The sequence below is a fragment of the Rhinolophus ferrumequinum genome, chromosome 2 (assembly GCF_004115265.2).
Source record: "Rhinolophus ferrumequinum isolate MPI-CBG mRhiFer1 chromosome 2, mRhiFer1_v1.p, whole genome shotgun sequence".
Taxonomy (NCBI): domain Eukaryota; kingdom Metazoa; phylum Chordata; class Mammalia; order Chiroptera; family Rhinolophidae; genus Rhinolophus; species Rhinolophus ferrumequinum.
In genome coordinates this window covers 62,462,525-62,468,717 of record NC_046285.1, presented here as the reverse complement: position 1 = coordinate 62,468,717, position 6,193 = coordinate 62,462,525, and the positions used below count along the sequence as shown (strand labels likewise).

Genomic DNA, 6,193 nt, shown 5'->3' with positions numbered 1-6,193 from the left:
AAAAATAGCAGATTCAAAAAGCTTCTTGACAGGGTATATTATTGAAAAGAACTTATTCAATTTCACTTATTAAGAATAAATGTGAAATTACTTGAGTTAAAAACAACAACAACAACTTGTAACAATATAACATGATAGAAGATGTACAAAATACTGGAGATTTTGGTTGACTTTACATTTAATAAGTTAACAGTATGTCATGGTATAGATAGATAGATACATAGATAGATAAATAGATAGATGTAAGCCTAGTTTGCATTAGCAATGTGGTATCCAAAATAAGGCTTGCTAACTATGCATCTGAATATATCTTTAATATCACTCACTTAGAAAGGAAAAACTCGTTGGCTTTATTTCCCAGTTCTTTTGCCCCATTTCCTTGCTCACCCTTTTTGCACAAATCCTTAAGAGTTGTGTGTTTTTGCTCTCACATCCCTCCTCTCCTCAACCACTGTATCAGTCTTTCCTCTCCACCACTTCCCTGAAGCAGCTTTTATCAAATTACTGATGTCTCTCCTTGGCAAATCCGTGGTCATTTCTCCATTCTTATTCTATTTGATTCTCAATATCATTTGACACAAGGAATTACTCTTTCTTTCTTGATATATTATCTTCTGAGGCTTTGGGGTTACAACATTCTCCTGCTCTGCCTCCAACCTCATTGGTCACTCCTACATCTCCTCTGCCGTCTAATCTCTAAGTATTAGATAGAGCACCTCACACCTCTGCTGTCCTCTTCACTTCCTCCTTTCTCTCCTTGCCTCCCATCTCCATCCTCTACTCTTTTCTCCTTTCCTCCATCTATTCAATCTTATCCAGTCCTACACTTTTCAAAACTCTATTTCTCCAGTCTTGATCCCTCCTCTGAGCTCTAGAGTTCTCTCTCCAATGGTCTACACAAAATCTCTGCCTGGATGTCCGATAGACTCTTTATACTTAATATGTCCACGACAGAACTCATGTTTCCTGCCCTCATTTCCATTCGCTGCTCCCCAGTCTTAACCAGGGGTGCAAATGGAAGCAGTAGCTGCTCCCCCCTTGCTAAGGCCATACACTTTGGCATCGTCCTTGGCTCCTCTCTTCCCTTTGCAACCCATCAGCAAGATCTATCAGCACTATTTCCAAAATACAATGCAAAGCCCCATCTCCTCCTCCCAACCATCTCAGCCACTACAGTAGCTTAAGTCTTCATTCTCTCTCTTAGTCCTGGGCTCCCAATTGGTCTGTTTCCAATCTTGCCTCCTGACACCCCTGCAATTGATTCTATACACAGTAGACAGTGATCTTCTCAAATCAGACACTATCACTGCTCAGCTTAAATTCTCTGATGACATCCATGAATCTGCTCACCATGAAGCATTAGGCTCTACAGGACCTGATCATTGGCTAACTGACCACCCCACTCGTCGTCCTCCCCCACCCACTCCAGCAAGTTTGCCTTCCTTGCCGTCTCTTGAACACATTGAGCTGCCACAGGGCGTTGCTTTTGCTGGTGCCTCTGTTGGGAAGATTCACCTCCCTGTGGGTGGTAGGGCTGCCTCTCCCTTATCCTTGAGGTTTAGCTCAAATATCATCTCTGCAAGAGGCTTTCCCACCTGCCTTGGCTAAACACACCCACTCATATACCTACAACACCAGTTGTTCTCTACCCAAATGCCCTGTTATATTTTCTTCATCTCACTTACAGCTTTCTTAAATGATAAGTATTTTCTGTCTTTCTCCTATACAATGTAAACCCCATGCCATGAGTAAACAATTTTGTCTGTTATGTAGATGCATACACATTAGCTGGAGTAGTGCCAGATACGTAGTAAACTCATAGTAAATTGAATGAGTTTTGACTGTCCTAGGAAAAAGAAAACATATTGTTTAGAAGTTACATGTATATTGATTGGTATCACATAGATTTTACACTTGCTCTTAGCCAAAAGGCCAAGAAGCGATCAAATAGAATTTATAGCTTACTATAGGAAGACATGACACTGTTAACATAGTAAATCCTGACCAAGAACGTCGAATGTCTTTCCAATTACCCAAATGTTTATTTTTTAAATCAAAGTTCTGGTAGCCCTATTCTAGGATAAACTTTTTTTTTTTTTTTTAACTTTAGAGGGATATTTATCTCAGAGAAGCACATATTCGAGGTTATTATCACATTTGTCTCCAAAAGTGATGTCTAGTGGAAGAGGGAATTAATTTATTCCTAATGTGGTCTTCCATATTCCGAAGATCACAGCTGGATGGGAAATAAAAGGGAAGAAAATTCTACGTCCAGGCAGAAGTTTCAGAAATTAAGATGTATTCCACATGGGCTGAGCTTCCTGGCGAGGGTATGAGCGCTCCATCACTGGAGATGTCCAAGCAGAGACTGTGCTTCTATTATAGAGAAGATTCTTATATCACAGGGGAGATTGGACTAGAAGGCACCTCAGCACCCTGTGAACCTTTAGGGACTATGAGTCACATTCCTACGACAGATCTCCACAGTTTTGATGCATTCCGAAAAACTGAGTCAACCCAAATTTTCCCCAGTCAAAGATACTTAGGGTTTTCTGAAACCGAGTGATTTCATGGTGAAGTCCAAATTTCATTCATGGACTTGTAGCTCTCCCCTGTGAGTTAGATAGCCTTTCACTAAATAAATCTTTACGACTCCATTCTCCTAGGATCTAACTGTTCCGAAATATTTGACTTTACTAAGACACCATGAAACAGAGATTGTTAAAATCCAAAACTACTTGGTATTTTCCTTAAGAAATAAGATGACAGAGCCTAACAGCCGACAAGATGTTACTTGTTTCTGCAAGTTATTGCTTTCAAATAAGCTAAATCAACCAGTGTGAAGCTTTATTGAAGAAGTTTTGTCCAAAGTTGTTACTACTGACCTGCAAATCTGACTTTTTTTTTCTGCCTCCAAAACCTTGAAACATTCATGGAGAAAAAAAAAAGTGAAAGAGAAAGTAATAACGATAGTAGCCTTGCTTGCTATTATCTTCATTTGAAAGAAATGATATTGTTTGCAAAAGGTCCAAGGCTGTGGAGCTAAACCACAATTCTAGATAGCTCAGCAAGGCTTACCAGAAAGCAGAGAGTGAGCTTCTTTGTTCCAGGGCTTCATGGAAAGGAATCATTTCACAGCTGGTATGGATTTTGCAAAAGCCTCAAGCTAGGAAATGTAAGGTGACCTGCGAGAGGTGTGCAGAGGTCACTCGAATAATATGAGATGTCTCTTCAGGCTGTTGGATTACACCTAGGAGCTCTTAAAATGTGATTGCCTCACTGACCCTCTTGCCGCTCAAGTCCAGGTATCTTAGGAGATAAAGAGAGAAATTCCAAACCGACCCACACTCATGTGGCACAATGTCACTCACTCATTTGTCAACCCAAAATTCAAGCAGAAAAGACTACCCATTCTCAAAAAAGTTTTTAGACGTTTGAGTGCATCAAAGGCATATTTTATACAACAGAATCTTCTCTAAGGAAGTGCATCGTGATTTTCGTCGCTGTCAGCAGCCTAGAGAATCCACCAAGCGGGCTTTGTGGAATTTCTAGGAGCTCAGCAGAGCTCTGGATGCCATTTCCTTATGTGTTCACTACAGGCTGTAGTTGTTTGTCACAGTCAAGATGATAAGAAATCCCCTTCGGAACCATGGACCATGGATGCCTGCACCATGCAGGAGACATAAGCCACCTGAGACCCACGGAGCTTGCCTTTATCATTTGTTTGATGACTTTTCATTTCAGGGAAAGCAAGGCTAATGCCATGTTCCTTAATGATAGCGTCTGTTCAGAAGGAAATCCCATTTGATGGCACTCTGGCTACAGCACAAGCTCCCAGGAGCCATATCTCCTTTCTCTTTTCTTTTAAGTTTTACTGCACAGCTTTCATTTCTTCACTTATAAAGTGAGGATAACGTTATCCTCCTCTGTACTTCACAAGGGTAATGGGAAAAGCTAATAAAATAATTTAAGTAAAAATACTTTAAAGGATTTTAAAGCACCATTCAAATATAGAATGATATTATTACTTAAGACCTGGATTTAATTGTAGAAGGTTTTTTGTTTGTTTGTTTGTTTGTTTGTTTGTTATCTATCCTTAAAATAAGACTTTTCTGTACAGAGGAGGACCTATTGTATGACACATGACAAGACTTCTTTGGGTGTGGATTTAGAAACTAGTCTCACTTCTTTTAGGCATACCTAAATATGATAACTATGTACATAAAGCTAGTACATCAAATGTCTCAGAAGTTAATTGTAAAGACTGTGAAATGCATAGGTTGCTTCAACATATTCCCTAAGAGGTGCTCCAACATTAAAAAAAAAAAAAAGGTACCGTGTTTACACAAAAATTATTGCTTGACTTTCCGCCACCTCCCTAACATTACCAGCTGTTTCAAATGAGCAAGCAAAATTACAAATTACCTTATGGAGGAAACCTCGATAGATCATCATCAGATTAACAAACTCACTAATTTTAACCCCCTTTACTTGGAATTTAGAGTATTTTTTTCATCAAGATTTTTGAGTATAAATTATATTCACAGAATACAAAAAAAAAAAAAAAATTCAGCCCTAGGGGAAATTTCAGAAATAATCCAGTCAATCCTCTGGGTTTATGGAAGAAAACACCAAGCCTCAGAGATGGTAAGTGATTTCATTCAAGACGCACAGCTAATACATGTGAAAGAGAGATTAAGGTTCACGTCTTCTGGCTTGCAGCCCATGGCTTGTTCCACCCCATGCTACCTTAGCCCAGGATAAGAAATATTTAATCGAGGGCTAATGATGAAAGACAATGAAGACATATTGTATTTCTTCTTTGGATTTCTTCACATATCAGTGCAGCACCTAGGAACTCAGATAATTATACTGTGAAGAGACAAGTGACAGGAGAGCAAAACACCTTCTGTAATTCCTAGCCCTCTGTCAAACGCAAAGGATGTGGCAAATTGCTACCTATAGGCTTTGGGAGAGGTGCATTACTTGTACAAAGCAGCAGTCTTGGCATCTCCCTTTGTGAGATGTAAATCTAAGATTTGGGTAGATTTCAGGGATGGGGGCTTGGAGAGAGAAAGCCCTTAGCCTCAGGTCGTGGACTCAAAATATTCTTTCCCCAGTTCCTGTCAAATTAACCTGAGCCCTGAAAAACCACCTCAGCAAGGGAACAGAGCCGGATGGAGATCGTGAGGTTGATCCTCTGTTACTTAAACTCCTCAGTTCTTCTATTATCTGATTCAGCTTCCCTCTCCATAATGAAGATCAAATTATATCCAGGATTCTGGTTTGCTGAAAAGAGGGAGAGATCATAGGGACATATCATTTTACAGAGGACAATGCCAGCAATTTCTGAATGAATCTGGAAGCTAAGCCCAGCAATTATTTGGACCAGCAATCACCAGTTCTTTGGCGATGGACTGCACTGCCAGGCTTTAGAAAGGGGCAAAGCATACTACTATATAGCATCCAGTCTCTTGGTGCAGAGATCATTGGTTTTCATTGTCCAGCACATTCTATTAAGTCACAATGTTTTCCGAAAATTCCAACATGCTATCATGAAAAGAAAAAAATCAAATCACTCTGTTCAGAAAAATGTCAATTTTCTACTTCAAGCCATTAGAAGGAAACCTGCCTCCCCAGAACAAGAAGCCACTGGAACATTTTCTACATGAAGATGTTTGGAAGTTTTTGTTTATAAAGTGAAAATGTGTGTGTGTGTGTGTGTGTGTGTGTCTGTGTGTGTGTTTTAATTTTAAAGAAATTTGGTGCCGGTTAGGAGAAAAAGCTTTGTGAAATAGCTAATTCAAACCAGATGCCTAGAGAAACCGAGTTCACTGTTCTTTCTCCCACAGTATTTCAGTAGAGTAAGTGTCTGTGGAGCTCAGTGCAAGGACAAGTGCAGCCAACGGATAGAAGGTGAAGCTGAATTCTGATTCCATGTTAGGAAGAATTGCCTAATGAGCCGAGTTGTCCAAAGATGTGATAGGAGGCACTGCAAGGTCCCTGTGGCGGAAGATGTTTATAAAGTGGAAGGGACGAAGCCGAGATGGAGCAATGCACTCTATGACCTCTCAATGCCATTGTAGAATTTTCTAAACCCTTTCCTTTATCTCCCAAGTAACATTTCTCAGTATCCATGGCTTTTGTTATTTTAAAATTATGGATTCTTAGAAATGCATATTCAACATCTCTC

At 39.8% G+C, this 6,193-nt stretch overlaps 1 pseudogene; it reads right to left on the bottom strand.

Annotated features, from left to right (window-relative positions):
* Positions 1-1,773: 1,773 nt before the first annotated feature.
* Positions 1,774-1,944, bottom strand: LOC117014756 (uncharacterized; annotated as a pseudogene).
* Between the last annotated feature and the right edge of the window lie 4,249 nt (positions 1,945-6,193).